The following is an 18,395-nucleotide window of genomic DNA, read 5'->3' as shown; positions in this document are numbered from 1 at the left end:
TCTTCAGGCTTGGTCAAAGGATATGAACATTTTTGCTGCCCTTTGGGCATAGTTCCAAATTTCTCTCCAGAGAGGTTGGATGAGTTCACAGCTCCACTAACAATGTAATAGTGTCCCGGATTTCCCAAAACCTTTCCAACAGTTGTCCTTTCTGGTCATATTGGCTAGTCTGAGAGGTGTGAGGTGGTACCTCGGAGAAGTTTTAATTTGCATTTCTCTAATAAGTAATGATTTAGAGAAACTTTTCATATGACTATGGACTGCTTTAATCTCCTCATCTGCACATTACCTTTGCATATCCTTTGACTATTTGTCACCTGGGGAATGGCTTTTTAAAAAATATGACCCAGTTCTGTGTATATTTTAGAAATGAGTCCTTTGTCAGAAACATTAGTTGTAAAGAGTTTCCCAGTTTACTACATTTCTTTTGATTTTGGTTGCAGTGATTTTGTCTGTGAAAAAGCTTTTTAATGTAATGTAATAGAAGTAAGACATTTTTAAAGAACTAAAAATAGTTTTATAGAACTTCAACTCTAAAAGAAAGCATTAGAAAGAGTTGGTAGCTTTCTAGAAGACTTGAATTGAGAACTAACTAGATTATTCATGAAATACAAATTCTTCTTCAGATATCATAGTCCTTGAAAATTAGAATGGTAGCAGGAGTTAATTAAATAATTAAAGAAAAAGAATTTGAAAACTTTATAACACATTCATAAAAGAGAAGCACATTATTTATCTAATATCAAAGAATAAGTGACATATCAGCTAATCAAGAATAATTGAGGATTTCCAGCTAAAATAGCTGAGGGAAGACAAGCACTGTGCTAAGGTCTCCTGGTTTCCCTTCAAAATAACACAAAAGAAGTCTCTTAACAGAAATTTGATTGGCAAAACCCAGAAAGAGAAACTAGGAGAACACTACCACCAAGGTCTATCTCAAGAAACCGTGGGTGAACCAGGAGCAGAGAGCAGAAAGCTAGTGAGGGGCAGGGTGAAAACAGAGTTCCAGTCTTAGCTGTGGAGGCTTTAGTGAGTGACCCATCCAAGGACCAACTTTAGCCACATAATCTCTGGCTGGGGGAGAGGAAGTCTGGTGAGCCCCAGCAAAGTTGGAGGGCAAGTTCCAGAAAAGAGTTGCAGAGCACGGCTGACCATCTATCTGCTTGGATCAGGGGCACTGAAATATATACTTTTAGCAGAGCCCTCTTCCCAGTCACCCCACACCCCTTCAGGCTCAGTTGTGGGTAGCAGAGCTCCCTCAGGGCCCAGCACACAATGATCAAGGATAATTCAGACCTGGCTGCTCCACCCCCACCCTCTCCATGGATAGAGAGAGGGTTTCAAACACTCCAAAGATAGCAACCAGCACCTCCTACTGACCCATTTGAAGGTATTAAGCCAAGTGAACAAAGCCTTTCTCTAGTATTTTCTTTTCTTTTAGGTTTTTTTCAAGGCAAATGAGGTTAAGTGGCTTGCCCAAGGCCACACAGCTAGGTAATTATTAAGTGTCTGAGACTGGATTTGAACCCAGGTAATCCTGACTCCAGGGCCAGTGCTTTATCCACTGTGCCACCTAGCTGCCCCAAGCCTCTAGTATTTTCAAAAGAAACTTATGTGAGCCAGCCCCTCTCCTAACACAGAAAAAATGAAGAAAGGCCAGAGGGAAGGGGGGACCACTGAGAATTACTTTGAAATCACAGATCCTAACCCTGAGAGACCTAGACTTTCTGAGGAGAAAATGAATTGGTCTCCAGCCCAGAAAGACTTCCTTGAAGAAATCAGGAAGGAGTTTAAAAATGAATTGGAAAAACTGGGAAAAGAAACTCCAGAGAAAATTAACATCTCACTACAAGAAAACAAATCCTTAGAAACTACAATTGGACAAATACAAAATGAAAATAATTCTCTCAAAACTTCAATTGGGCAAAGGAAAAAAGAAAATAATTTCCTCAATTGGCCAGTAAGAAAATAAAATAATTCTCTCAAAACTACACTTGGGAAAATGATAAACTCCTTCAAAAATAAAATTAACCAAATGGAAAAGGAGTTGCAAAAAGTAAATGAAGAACATTCTTCTGTAAAAAAGAATGGAATCTGTGGTAATTAATGACTTTATGACTCAAAAAGATTCTATGGAACAAAACCAAAAAATCATCAGCAAAACACTGAAATTGGGAATAGAACCAGAAGAAACAACCTAAGAATTATTGGTCTGCCTGCAAACATTGAAGAGAAAAAAAGCTTGGACTTCATATCACAGAATTTAGTGATGAAAAATTTCCTAATATCATGGAACCAGAGGGCAAAAGAATTATTGAAAGAATACATTGGGGCGGCTAGGTGGTGCAGTGGATAAAGCATCACCCCTGGAGTCAGGAGTACCTGGGTTCAAATACAGTCTCAGACATAATTACCTAGCCATGTTAACCTCTTTTGCCTTGCCAAAAAAAAAAACCTTAAAAAAATAATGCATTTATTCCCTCTGAAAAGGGATCCTAAAATGAAAACACCAAGGAATATTGTGGCCAAATTCAGAGCTATCAGACAAAAAAGAGAAAATCCAGAAAACAAGCATAAAGGAAACAATTTAGATACCAAGGAACCACAGTAAATATTACACAGGCTCTGGATGTGGCAACACGAAGGGATCGAAAGACATGGAATAAGATTATCTAAAGAGCAAGGGAGCCTGAAATGCAACCAAGAATCCACTATCCAACAAAATTGAGCCTTCTCTTTCAGGGGAAAAGTTGAACATGTAACAAAATTGGACACTTCCAACTTTTCCTGATGAAAAGACAGGAGCTAAATAGAAAATGTGGACATCAAACAGAAGACTCAAGAGAAAAAAATTTAAACATATAAAAAAATAATAAAAAATAAAAAAGGGAAAAGGAAACTTCAGTTCAAATAGATGAAACTGGCTATATCCCCACTTGGGAGAAAGATTCTCATAACTTTTGAGAATTGTAACTCTGTTAGAAAGAATATATTTAGTCAGAAGACATGGACACTCATGACTTCTCTATGACTGACAGAATGATTTAAAAACAATACCTCCCTAAAAAGAGGGGGAAGGTAAAGAAACAAGAGGTTGAAGAAAATTGAATAGGGTGAATCACATTGGTTAATGAAGTTCAAAGGACATATTGCAATAGATGGTACAAAAGGAGGAGGGGGGAACCACCTGAATCTTACTCTCATCTTATTATGCCTAAAGTTAACATGCACACACTCAGTTAAGTGAAACTGAGATAATATAAGAGATAATAGAGAAAATAAGAGAAACTTATGTTACCTCATAAGTACTAAAAGGTGAAAGGAGCTAGCAGGAGGAAAAGAAGAACTAACAGAAGGAAGAAGGGGCAAAGGGAATGGGGGAAGAAAGGGAAGCAGAGTTGGATACAAGGGGGCAAACACAATGAAGGTGGTGGTATTCAGAAATAAAACACTGGGGAATATGGATAAAGTGAAAAAGTGGGAAAATATAAGGAAGATAGCATGGATGGCAATAAAGAGTTACTATTTATGACTTTGAATGTGAATAGGATGAACTCTCCCATAAAATATAAGCAAACAGCAGATGAGATTGAAAACAAGAATCCTCCAATATGCATCTTAAAAGAAACTTATATGAAGCAGAGAGATACAGACAGAGTAAACGTAAAAGGTTGGAGCAAAATATATTTTGCTTCATCTGAAATGAATTGACAGAATTATAATTGGGAAGAAAGAAACAAAATTCACTGTTTGTAGATGACATTATGGCATACCTAGAGAATCCTAAAAATTTTATCTAAAAATCTGCAAGAAAAAATTATCCTTATCTCAAAGAAATTGGCTATAAAATAGATCTCATTAAAAGAGAAAAGGAAGGACACTATATAGCCTCCTAAATGATACCATAGACAATGAAGCAGTTTTGAATACTTAATATGTATGCACCAAGTGGTATAACATACAAAATTTTAGAGGAGAAGTTGAATGAGTTATAAGAAGACCTGGACAGCAAAACTGCTGTTGGGAGACCTCAAACCCCTACTCTCAGATTTAGATAAATCTAAACATTAAATAAATAAGAAGGAAGTAAAGGAAGTAAATAAAATGTTAGAAAACCTAGATATAATATTCCTTTGGTGAAAGCTAAATGGGGATAGAAAGGAATATACTTTTTTTCCTTGAAGTATAAACCACTTACACATGACCATGTCCTAGGCCATAAAAACCTAATAATCAAAAGCAAAAAGTCAGAAATAGTAAATAGATCCTTCTCAGATTATAATGCAATAAACATCACATGCAATAATGGGTCAGGGAGAGATAGACCTAATACTAATTGGCAATTAAATAACCTCATTTTAAAGAATGAGTGGATCAAACAATAAATTATATAAAAAATTAATGATTTCATCCAAGATAATGAAAATAAGGAGACAGCAGCCCAAAATTTATGGGATACAGCCAAGGCAGTTGTCATGGGATATATTATATCTTTAAATGCTTACATGAGTAATTGGAGAAAGATGAAATCAATGAATTGAGGAAAAAACAAATTAACCCCCCAATTAAATTTCAAATTAAAAATTTTTCATATGTAAAGGAGAAATTAATAAAATTGAAATTAAGAAAACTATTGAATCAATAAATAAAAGCAATTGTTGATTGTATGAAAAAAACAAAAAAATTATAAACCTTTGGTTAATTTGATTAAAAAAAGATTATAGAAAAACAAATTACCAGTATAATAATTGAAAAAAGGTAAAGTTACCACCCATGAGGAGAAAATTTAAGTATTAATGTGGAATTATTTTGACAACTGTATGTAAATGAATTTGATAATCTAAGTGAAATGTATGAATATTTGCAAAAATATAAGTTACCCAGTTTAAATGAAGAGGAAATTAAATACTTGAATAACCCTATTTCAGAAAATGAAATTCAACAAGCCATTATTGAACTCCCTAAGAAAAAAATCTCCTGGGCCAGATGAATTCACAAGTGAATTCTATCAAACATGTAAGGAACAATTGCTTACAATTCTATGTAAACTCTTCAGAAAAATAGATGAGGACAAAACTGCTTAACTATTTCTATGACACCAGTATAGTGCTGATACGTAAACCAGAAAGATTCAACACAGAAAAAGAAAATTTTAGACTTATCTCCCTAATGAATATAGTAACAAAAATCTTATATCAAATATTAGCAAAGAAATTACAGCAAGTAATCACTAGGATAATGCATTATGACCAAGCAGGATTCATCCCAGGAATGCAGAATTGGTTCAATATTAGGAAACTGTTAGTTTAATTAACTATATCAATAACAAACCTATCAGAATTCATATGATTATATCAATAGATGTTGAAAAAGCCTTTGACAAAATGCAACATGCATTCCTACTAAAACACTAGAGAACATAAGAATAAATGGATTGTTCCTCAGAATAATAAGCAGTATCTATCTGAAACCATCTGCAAATATTATATGCAATGGGGATAAGCTAGAGGCATTCCCAATAAGATCAGGGGTGGAACAAGGATTCACATCACTACCATTCAATATTGCATTAGAAATGATAGCTTCAGCAACAAAAGAAGAAAAAGAAATTGAAGAAGAAATTGGGAAGGAAGAAGCAAAGCTCTCACTCTTTGCAGATGATATGAGAATACCTAGATACCTAGAGAATCCTAAAAACTCATCTAAAAATCTAGGAGAAACAATTAGGAACTTTAGCAAAGTTTCAGTATATAAAATAAACCATCATAAATTCTCAGCATTTCTATATATGACTAACAAGATACAGCAGCAAGACCTAGAAAGAGAAATTCCATTCAAAATAACTTCTGACAGTATAAAATACTTAGGAGTCTACCTGCCAAGGCAGACTCATAAACTCTATGAAAACCTCTACAAAACACTTCTCTCACAAATAAAATCAGATTTAAAAACCTGGGCAAATATCAACTACTCATAGATAGGATGAGCTCATATAATAAAAATGAAAATTCTATCAAAATTAAGCTACTTATTTAGTGCCGTAACAATCAAAATTCCAAAAAATTACTTTAATGAGTCAGAAAAAAATTGTAAGTATATTCATATGGAGAAATATAAAGTCAAGAATTTCCAGGGATTTAATGAAAAAAATACAAAAGAAAGTGACTTAGCCCTACCAGACCAAAAATTATATCATAAAACATCAGTCATCAAAATTGTCTGATATTGGCTAAGAAATAGAGTGGCAGATCAGTGGAGTAGACTAGGTGCAATAGCAGGAAGTGATTATAATAATCTGCTATTTGATTTGGATAAAGAGTTCAGCTTTTTTGATAAAAACTCTTCAATAATAACTGTTGGGAAAACTGGAAGTCAATATGCAGACACTTGGATTAGACCAATAACTCATTCCTTGTACCAAGATAAGATCAAAATGAATACAAGTTTTACACATAAATGACAACATTATAAGCAAACTAGGATAGCAAGGAATAGTTTGCCCATGAGATCAAAGGAAAGGGAAGTAGTTTATGACCAAGGAAAAGATGGAGTTTATCATTAAAAAGAAACTAGATAATTTTGATTACATTAAATTAAAAAGCTTTTGCACAGGCAAAACCACTGTAACCAATATCAAAAGAAATTCAGCAAATTGAGAAACAATTTCTACCAACTAGTATTTCTGACAAAAGACTCATTTCTAAAATATACAGATAACTGAGTCAAATTCATAAGAAAAAAAAAGCCATTCCTCAATTGTCAAAGGATCAAAGGATATTCAGAGGTAATTTACAGATGCAAATTAAACATCCCCGAGGTACCACCTCACACCCCTCAGAATGGCCAATAGGTCCTGAAAGGACAATGATACATGTTGGAAGGGATGTGGGAAATCTAGGACACTAATGCATTGTTGTTGGAACTGTGAACTTATCCAACCTTTCTGGAGAGCAATTTGGAATTACATCTGATGGACAATAAAAATGTGCATACCCTTTGATAGAGCAATGCCACTACTGGGTCTATACCATGAAGAGATGATGAAAAAGGGGTAAAAACATCACTTGTACAAAAATATTCATAGTAGCTATATTTGTGGTAGCAAAGAATTGCAAAGTGAGTGAATGTCTATCAATTGGGGAATGGTTGAACAAATTGTGGTAAATGTATATTATGGAACACTATTGTTCTATTAGAAACCAGAAGGGATGGGAATTCAGAGAAGCTTGGAAAGATTTGCATGAACTCATGTTGAATGAGATGAGCAGATCAAGAAGAACATTGTACAACATAGCAGCAACATGGGGTTGATGATCAATCTGAATGGACTTGCCCATTCCATCACTGCAACAATCAGGAAAAATTTGGGGTATCTGTGATGGAGAATATTGTCTGTATCCAGTGAAAGAATTGTGAAGTTTGAACAAAGACCAAAGACTATTCCCTCTAATTTAAAAAAAAAAACTTTCTTATTATGTAATTTTACTATCTCTTTTTTTCCCTTAAGGATATGATTTCTATCTCAACACATTCAGTTTAGATCAATGTATAGCATATATACAAACTGCCTTCTATGGGGGGGATGGGGAGGGAAGTGAGATTTAGGGGAAACTGTAAAATTCAAAATTAAATAAATTAATTAAAATTAAAATTAAGAATAATTGGGGTGGCTAGGTGGTGCAGTGGATAGTGGTGGTGGTGCACTGAAGTCAGGAATACCTGGGTTCAAATCCAGCCTCAGACACTTAATAATTGCCTAGCTGTGTGACCTTGGGCAAGCCAGTTAACCTCATTTGCCTTGCAGAAACCTAAAATATTATAAAAAATAATAATAATTGAGAATCATTGGATCATCTGAAAGCCAGAACCAAAGAGGGAGTCCAAATATCATATTTAAGAAATCAAAAAAAATATCTTATCCCTAAGAGTACCAAAGAGCAAAGAGAAAATAGTTTTAAAAATAAATCTATTTTACCTTTTGAAAGAAAACAGAAAATGCAAACTTCTACGTATGCCCTTATCAAAATCTAGAAGATCCAAGTGAAAGAAAAATACTTCAAAGAAAAAGGGATCAAGGAAAGAAGGAAGGAAGGAAGGAAGGAAGGAAGGAAGGAAGGAAGGAAGGAAGGAAGGAAGGAAAGAGAGAAAGAAATGAAAGAGGAAAATAGAAAGAGAAAAATTGAATGAAAGAAAGATAGAAAGAAAGAAAGAAGAAGAAAAAATTCGGATAGTGAGGAACCATAGTTCTTCACACAAGTTTTAATAGCTATCATTACAGAGTAGAGGATTTGGAATATTATATTATTCAATAAATCAATAAACATTAATGAAGTGCCTACTATGTGCCAGCAAGCTAAAAGAGCCACTATAGCCCTACAATCAAGAAAAACATTCCTAGAAATACTGAGAATGTTATAGAGGAAAATTAGTACTTTGTGAAATAGAGAACTTCCAAACATTCTTTTTTTAAATTTATTTTAATTGATATTTTATTTTTTCCAAATGCATGTTATGAAAAATTTTCAACATTCATCTATATATATATATATATATATATATATATATATTTAAGCTATAAAATTTCCTTCCACTCTCCCTTCCCACACTCCCCCCCCCCCACCCTCAGCAACAATTGTATTTTACATACATTTTTGTGTACATAAGATATATTTTTTTAAAAAGTGAATGTAGTGTTCATCAGATTCTGAAGGGTTTTTTAACTTATTTGTTTTGTTTTATTTTCTTTTTCTTCATCTGGATGTGGATAGCATTGTCATAGGCAATGTAACAGGGTTGTGCTATCTCTCTGAACTGCTGAGAGGAGCTACATCCATCAAGTTTGATGAACCCACAATGTTGTTTTTACTGTGTATATTGTTCTCTTGGTTCTGCTCCCTTCACTCAGCATAAGATCCTGTAATTCATTCCATGCATCACTAGAATTTGATTATTTATGGTTTCTTATAGAACAATAGTATTCCATAATATGCATGTACCATGACATGTTCAGTCATTCTTCAACTGAAAGGCATTCCCTCAATTTCCAATTCTTTGCCACTAAAAAAAAGAGCTGCTATGAAAATTTTGTAACATGTGGGATTTTTCCTATGTTTTATGATTTCTTCTGGATATAGATCTAGAATTGGAATTGTGGTTTCAAAGGGTATGATCAGTTTTATACGCTTTCAAACATTCTTTAAGGAAAACAAATCTTTAAAATATAAATATGAAAGAGTTTGATAAATGCAGAAAAATTAAATGCATGTAATCTGAAGGAAAATAGGATAAAAGATTTTCATTTTATTAGTGACAAATTATTACAGTTGCCCCTCTTCTCCCAATTTCCCAAACTGCAAAGATATCAGTTTGTCTAGAAACAAAATAATCCCATCTTTATATATCAGATAGATAGACAGACAGACAGAGACAGACATATAGATAGATAGAAAGACAGATAGATAATCTTTAGTTTTTTCTACCAAGTCTTTCTGAAATCTGACTTCAAATCTAACCTCAGGAATTTATTTGCTGTATGTTGCTGTCCCAGTCACTTAAACATTGATTACTTTTGTTTCATCAGCTACTTAATAATTAATGTGTAAAGTAAATTATTTCAGATGAAATAATGTCTAAAAAATTTCTTAGCACAGTTCCTGCTATATAATAGTGCTAAATAATACATATCCCCTGACCTTTCCTTTCTTTCCAAATTATAAATTTCAGACCTAGTATAGGATTGAATTTGGTTAATTTATGAGATGTCTGTTAATTATTTTTCCCTAGTTCTAGTGTCATTAAGATCCACTGTTAGCAATTCATGTTTATCTTTTGCAAATCAAATGTTTAATGGTAGGAATGATAATGATGATAATAATGATGGTGGCAATGGGGTAGATTGCATTTATATAGAATAAGATTTGCAAGATGCTATTGTATACATTAATGCATCTGATTCTCATTTAAAAAATGACATTTCTGATTTAATATTATCATTTTTCTATTGAGCAAACATAATCTAATGAGTCAACGTGCTTATTCTGGGCATAGAAATTTAAATGCCTGGCATTTAAGTATCAGTTTTTCTTGATCTGAAGTCCAGAATTTTGGATACAGTTCATATTTGGTGTCTCTCTATGATCTTCATTATGTGAGTGTAGGTTTTATCATTTAATTGAAGGAGATAGATCTTCAAAAGATTGAGCACTTGAGCTGAAGTAAGAACATCTTAATTTTAAATCCTGTCCCAGGACCTAGTAGTAGTGAAGTTCTGGAGAATTCATTTCTCTTGGATTTAATTTTCTCATCTACAAAATTGGGATTATAATACTACCCCCAGAGTTGTTTTTAGAATGAAGTAAGTAAATGTTAAAACAACTTTGCAAAGTTAGAATAACTTAAAAACGCTAGATAACTGAGAACTCAGGATATCTAGGGAACATCTAGTCTATATTATTTTACATATGAGAAAATTAAGGATTAGTGAAATGAAATGATTTGTCCAAGGTCACACAAAGAAAAAGTAGCAGAGACTTTTTCATTTTTAATATTTTAGATATATTGATTCTCTAAATATTTCTTAATTATATGAAAATATTAATATTTATCTTTTAAAATCTTGAATTCCAAATTCTTTCCCTTTTTCCCTTCCATTCATCTCCCCTCTTTGAGAAGGCAAGTATTTTGTTATCAATTATTCCTGGGAAGTCATGCAAAAATATTTACATATAGGTAATGTAGCAAAGCAAAACTAAAACAAGAAAAAAAGTTTAAAATAATTCTTCAGTTTTCATTTAGAGTTCATCAGTTTTCTCTCTGGAGATGGGTGGCATTTTTCAATATGAGTCCTTTGGAATTATTTTGGATCCTGTCTTGATAACATTAGTTAAGTCTTTCACAGTTGATCATCTGTAAAATATTGCTGCTGTGAAACACAAAGTTTTCCAGTTTTGCTTATCTCATTTTGCACAAGTATACATTAATCTTCCCAGAATTTTCTGAAATAATCCTGCTTACTATTTCTTATAATACAGTAGTATTCCTTCAAAGTCATATACCACAACTTCTTCAGTCACACCCCAATTGATGGACATTCCTTCTATTTCCAATTCTTTGCCACCACTACCAAAAAAAAATGCTATAAACATTTTTATACAAATAGATTTTCCTGGGGCAACTAGGTGGTGCAGGGGATAGAGCACTGGCTCTAGAGTCAAGAGGACCTTAGTTCAAATTTGACCTCAGACAAATAATAAATACCTACTTATGTGACCTTGGGTAAGTCACTTAACCCCACTGCCTTGTTAAAAAAATACAAATAGATCTTCCCTCCTCCTTTTCTTTGTTCTCTTTGAGATTTAGGCCTAAGGTATTGCTTGGTCAAAGTGTTTGACAATTTCATCTCCCTTTTAGGTATAGCTCCAAATTGTTCTTTAAAATGAATGGACAAGTTCACAAAAATAAAAATGTTCATTACTGTCTGAACGTTTCCACATTACCTCTAGCATTTGTCATTCTCTTTCTCTTTCTGGTTATGATATCTGAGTATATATGTGTGTGTGTGTGTGTGTGTGTGTGTGTGTGTGTGTGTGTGTGTGTGTGTGTGTATATATATATATATATACAGTTGCTTTAATTTGCATTTCTTTAGAGAATTGATTTGAAAATTTCTCATGTGAATATTGACAGTTTTGGTGTCTTCAGAACTTATTTGTATCATCTGACCATTTATCAATGAAGAATTGATCTTATATTCATAAATTTGTCACAGTTCCCTATATATGTGAGAAATGAGATTTTTACCAGAGAAACAATATTTTCCTGTCTAGTTTCAATTTTTCTTCTAAAATTTTTATACTTGATTTATGGAATTTTTTTTTGTTTTCTGTAATCAAAATTATGCATTTTACTTCCTTTGATGTTCTCTATTTCTAGTTTGGTCATAAACTCTTAGTTTATCCACAGATCTAACAGGTACATTATACCATGCTCCATAAATTTATCCATATAATTTTTAAGTCTAAATTATGTACCTCCTTTCACCTTCACTTGGAATAAAATGCAAATTGACTGTCTATACCAAGTTTCTGCCAAACTGCTTTCCAGGAACAACCCCCCCCCCCCCACAAATGTTGAGTTCTTACCCAAGAGCTTAAATTTGGGTGTTAATTAAATACTAGATAACTATAGCCATGTACTACTATGCATTGTGTACTTCATCTATTCTACTGATCCACAACTCTGCATCTTAGTATCAGATTGTTTTTTAATGATCACCACTGTGTGATATAGTTTCATATGAGGAATGATTAAATGACCTTTCTTCAATTTTATTTCAGTGAATCCCTTTTGTATTCTTGAGTTTTATTTCTTCCAGACAAATTTTTAAAATACTTTTTCTAGTTCTATAAAATAATTTTTGGTACTTTGATTGAAATGACACAAAATAAATAAACTAACTCTAGAAGCCTTTTAATTTTTGCATTTAGTTTTTCTCAATTACATTTAAAAATATTAACATTCACTTATATAGTGTTACAAATTCTCTTCCTCCTTTCTACTTCCATGAGATGGCAAGTAATTTGATATATGGTACATATCTGCAATCATGCAAAATTTCCACATTAGCTATATGACAAAATAAAATTTAGATTAAAAATTAAAAATTATGCTTTGACTTACATTCAGACTTCAAAATTCTTTGATTTAATGTGAATAACATTTACATCATAAATTCTTCAGAACTGCAATGGATCATTGTATTGCTAAGGATAGCTAGGATATTTAAATTTAATTATTATTCATTATTTTCAGCAATGTGAAAAATATTCTTCTGGTTCTGTTCACTTCACTCTTCATCAATTCATGTAATTCTTCCCAATGTTTTCTGAAAGTATCCTATTTACTATTTCTTAGAATACAGTAGTATGCCATCACAATCATATACTACAACTTGTTCTTCAATTCTTCAACTGATAGGATTCTCTCAATTTTCAAATCTTTGGCATTACAAAAGTCCCTTTTCCTTTTTCCTTGATCTCTTTGGAATACAGAACTAGAACTGGTAAGACTGGGCCAAAGAGTATTCAGTTTTATAATCATTTCAGCATAGTTCAAAATTGTTCTCCAGAACAATTGAATCAGTTCACCAACAAGGTATTAGTGTCTTCATTTCTCAACATTCCCTCCAACATTTATTCTTTTTCTCATATTTCAAGATTCTTATTTTTGTTATACTCATTTAATGAAGCACAGAGCAATTAATATTTTTCCAACTGCTAAGATCTAATTTTCTTTCTTTGAAGTGTTTTATGCTTACATTTATATAGTTCATGGGTTTGTTTGACAAATAGATCCCTATATATTTTATATTATCTACCATTATTTTAAATGGAATTTCTCTTTCTGTTTCTTCCTGCTGGTTTTTTTAAATAGTATATAGAAATGCTGGTAAGGATTTATGTGGATGTAAATCCTGTAATTTTAATAGTATTAATTTGCCATTATTAATTATTTCAACTAGCTTGTTTTTATTTAATTTTCTTGATTTCTCTAAGTATACTATGATGCTATCTGCAAAAGTTTTGTTTCCTCATTACCTATATTTAATTGTTCACTTTTTTCATTTTTTGTTGTTATGCTTAACATTTTTAGTAAAGGATTGAATAATAGTGATGGTAATGGACATCCTTCATTCTTTCCTGATCTTTCTGCTGAAACTTCAAGTTTAATCTCTGTTTCAGATGAAGCTTTCTCTTGGTTTTAGCTAGGTATCACTTATTATTTAGAAAAATACTAACTTGATTTCTAATCTTTTTATACTTTTAGAAACTAATTTTGGATTCCTGGTGTAAATTCCACATGGCCATAGTGTTTATCTTTATGATACATTGCTATAATCCAATTGGTAATATATTATTTTTTAATTGCAAGAATATTCATTAAGAAATAATCTATGGGGAGGGTAGGCAGCACAGTGGATAAAGCACCATCCTTGGAGTCTAGAGTACCAGGGTTCAAATCCAGTCACAGACACTTAATAATTACCTAGCTGTGTGGCCTTGGGCAAGCCACTTAACCCCATTTGCCTTGCAAAAAAACCTAAAAAAAAAAAGAAATAGTCTATAATCATCTGCTTTTGTTCTCTCTTATTTAGGCATCTAAAATTTGAGTTATAAAAGTAATTTGTTAATGATTATTTCACCTATTTTTCTTCAAATGGTTTATATAATATTGGGATTGATCTTTAATGTTTGCCAAAATTCACAATTTCATTTTCTATTAATCTGGGAATTTTTTATTAATATTAATTCACTTTACTTAAAATTTCTTATTTATTGACATATAATAGAGCAGAAATAGATTTTATTCATTGCTTTAATTTCATTTACCCATTTCATTTTTGATTCTATTCATTTGACCTGTTTCTTTCTTCAAAAAAATTAAATTAACCAATGTTTTATCTGGGTTTTTTCCACAAAAAACCAGCTACTAGTTTTGTTTATCAGTTCAATGGCTTTCTTACTTTCAATTAATTCATATTTTTATTTTCAGAATTTCCATTTTGATGTTAGCTATTTTTAACTTTGTTCTTTGGTTCTTTTGTTTAGTTTTATGTCCAATTATATTTATTTGGGTTTTTTAAACTATTTTATGGGTATAGATATTTAGAGTTTTTTTTTTTAATTCCCTATTTATTTCTTTGGCTGCAACACAAAAATTTTGAAATGTTGTCTAAGGATTGTCTAAAATTATTCTTTGAACTACTCATTCTATAGCATTAGATTACAATTTCCACGAATGTTTAACCTGTTCTTCTATCACTGTTTATTTAATGTGATTTTTACTCCATTATTTTTTAAAGTGATGGAATTTATATTTATACTTTTCTGCAGTTGTTTTTAAACTTTTTATGTGCTAACACATGGCCAGTTTTTTTAAAAGGTGCCATGTATAGTTGAGACAAAGGTGTGTGCTTTTCTAACACCACTTAATTTTTCTAAAGCTCTTTCCCATATGTTTTCTGAAATTCTATTTATCTTCTTGACTTCTCTCTTATTTAATTTATAGCTGAAATTTTTTAATTCCGAGAGGAAAAGTTGAAGGCTCTCACTAGTAGTAGACTTTTATTGTCTATTTATTCTTGTAAAGCAATTAACTTTTTCTTTAAGAAGTGCATGGTTATAGGGAGGGGGCAACTAGGTTGCACAGTGGTTAGAGCACTGGTAGTGAAGTCAGGAGGGCCTGAGTTCAAATGTGCCCCCAGACACTTAATAATTTCCTAGCTGTGTGACCTTGGGCAATTCACTCAACCCCACTGCCTTGAAAAAAAAAAGAATTTCAGTGTTATGACCTTATGTTGACTGAAGTGAGCAGAATCAAGAAAACATTGCATGTATTAAAAGCAACATTGAGAGGTGATCAATTGTAATGGACGCAAGTCCCTTCAGCAGTTCAGTGATCCTAAGTCCTGAGAAATGTGTAATGGAAAATCCTATTCACATTCAGAGGAAAAAACATCTAAAGATTTGGTTTTGATCCAGGGTTCAGTAAGCTCTATTCTTCTTAAATTGTCTCATCTTAATCTATTTTCCAAGTCAGTTTTTTAATATTTTCTTCCATTTTTTATTTTGTTTAACAGATTCTTGGTAATTCCCGAAGTCATTAGTTTCTCAGATCCCAATCTATTTCTCAGAGAGAAATTTTCTGGATTGAGCTTTTGCATCTCTTTTCCATTTAGTAAATCTATTTTTAAAAGAACTTGCTATTTTTTTCACTTGCCCAATTATGTTTTTGAGGGATTATTTTCTTTTTGCATGGCCCAATTGTATTTCTTATATATTATAGATTATTTTCACAGCCATCCAGTTTTTCTTTTTCTTAAATTTTATTTATTGAAGGCAATGAAGCTAAATGCCTTGTCCAACATCACACAGCTAGGATTGTAGTATCTGATATTGGATTTGAACTCAGGTCTTCCTGACTCCAGGGCTAGTGCTCTATCCATTGTGCCACCTAATGGTCGCTCCAATTGTATTTTTAAAGGATTTGTTTTCTTCTGTCATTTTTTGTTGTAAGATGTTAATTTGCTATTGCATAGTGTTAATTTTCTCTTGAGTTTTTTCCCAATATTTCCATTTGATTTTTAAACTTATTTCTCTCTTCTAAAAAGTCTTTCTGAGCTGGAGATCAATTCAAATTCTCCTCTGAAGCTTTACACGTAACATCTCTTCTGTCCTTTTCTGAGCTAATATCCTTATCCCCAAGATAACATTCAAAAGACCCTGCTTTGTGTTGACATTTTTTTTTTTTTCATTTTGGGATTTTAGCTTTCTCTAGGATCTTGTGTTGAAGGAGGAGTTGGTTTCTAGGCCTTCTATGTTGAGAAGTCTAGAGGCCTTTCCCACTGGAGTTAGGAATTCCAGGGAGTGACTCTATGGACCAATCAGTAAGGAATGTCAGAAGCTTTCTCAGGATTGTCTGTATTGGGGATGTTGGCCACCTATTCCCTTTGCCTGGGGCAAGAGGGTCTCTTTCTGTAATCAGTGCTGGGGAAGCTCCCCCCCACACACACACACAGAAATACCAAGGTTTTGGGGAATGATGCAAACACCTGGGACTGTTACTGTATTTGTACTGGAGAAAGTAAGGACAACAATTATGTGTGGACTCTTGCTGGGGAACACTGGTGGCTTCTCTGGGAACAATGCCATCTAGACCAGTGGAGCTGACCATATTGGTGTCCTAGGCAAACCTACTGGAGTTCTCCCAGAACCCACACCACTCTCACAAGCAAAGCTTGTATTCACACCACACACAGATAAGTCCCTGCCTCAGCCTACCACTGGTACTCCGGGCCTCTCTTCTCTGCCCTGGGCTACCCCAAGTTCTCTTTGATAGACCTTGTAGGAAGATGTTCCTTTTTGCTCTTTGGTGGGTTCTGCTGATCCAAAATCTGTTAAGAGGCTTGATTCCTATGTGTTTTGAGGGAAAGCCACCAGATCTTTAAACAAGGCATGGCTTCTTTTATTATACAGACAGGTAAATAAGCTGACCTTATCAAATCCCCAGTAATTTCTCTTTCATGTTTAGCTTTTGATGCTTCCAAAGTCAAAACTTCTATAGTCCTTAAATTGGGTAATTTTGAAAGACATATTAATTAAATGTCTATTTTTCCTTTGGAGCATTTTATTGAGTTTTTCTGGATAAGTTATTTTTTTGTTATTTTTAAACCCAGCTCTTATCTCTTAAAGAACATCATATTCTAAGACTTAGTCCTTTACTGAGGCAGTTGCTAAATATTGTATGATCTTTTCTTTATCTTCATGGTACTTGAATGGTTTCTGACTGAAGTATTTTTTTTTGACCTGAGAGTTTTTTAATTTGTCTAAGCATTCATGGTAATTTTGTTTTTGGATCTATTACAGGAGATAATGGGTGGATTCTTTTTTAAATTATTTACTTGTTTGTTTATTTATTTATTTATTTTCATCCATATGCACATGCATATTTTTAAGTTACAAAATTTCCTTCCACCCTCATTTCCCACCCCCCTTCCCCTCGGTAGTGAACAGTGAGGTTAGCATTGTAAACACATGGTTCTTTTTTTTTTAGTTTTACAAGGCAATGGGGTTAAGTGGCTTGCCCAAGGCCACACAGCTAGGTAATTATTAAGTGTCTGAGGCTGGATTTGAACTCAGGTACTCTTGACTCCAGGGCTGGTGCTCTATTGACTGTGCCACTAGCTGCCCCCATAAATACATATTTTTGATAAATATATTTACATATTAGACATTTTCAGTATGATGAATTAGGATTAAGGGAGATACATAAGAGATAATTTTTACAAAGTGTTCATTAGGTTCTGTAGTGTTGATTTTTCTTTGTATTTCTTTTGCTTTCTTTTGTTTTGTTTTTCCTCAGCTAGTTGGGGCTAACATTGTCCATAGCCAATCTAATAGGGATGTCCTCCCATGCTGAACTACTGAGATGAACTATTTCCATTGGGGTTGATGATTTCACTATGTTGTTGTTAATGTTTACATTGTTCCCTTGGTTCTTCTCCCTTCCTGCAGCATCAGAACCTGTAGGTCATTCTATGCTTCTCTAGAGTCCAATCGTTTATGATTTCTTACCAAACAATAATAATCCATAGTATTCATGTACCATAACTTGTTTACCATTCCCCAATTGATGAGCATCCCCTCAATTTCCAATTCTTTGCTACTACAAAAAGAGCTGCTATGAGTATTTCAGAAGATGTAGAACTTTTCCCATTTTTTATAATAGAGCTAGAACAGGAATTGCTGAGTCAAAGGGTATGAACAGTATTCTTGCTCTTTGGGCATAGTTCCATATTGCTCTGCAGACTGGTTAGATCTGTTCACAATTTCACCAGC

Source organism: Macrotis lagotis, chromosome 5 (genome assembly GCF_037893015.1).
Source record: "Macrotis lagotis isolate mMagLag1 chromosome 5, bilby.v1.9.chrom.fasta, whole genome shotgun sequence".
Classification (NCBI taxonomy): Eukaryota; Metazoa; Chordata; class Mammalia; order Peramelemorphia; family Peramelidae; genus Macrotis; species Macrotis lagotis.
The sequence above is the reverse complement of the archived record's forward strand: the minus strand, read 5'-3'. Positions refer to the sequence as shown.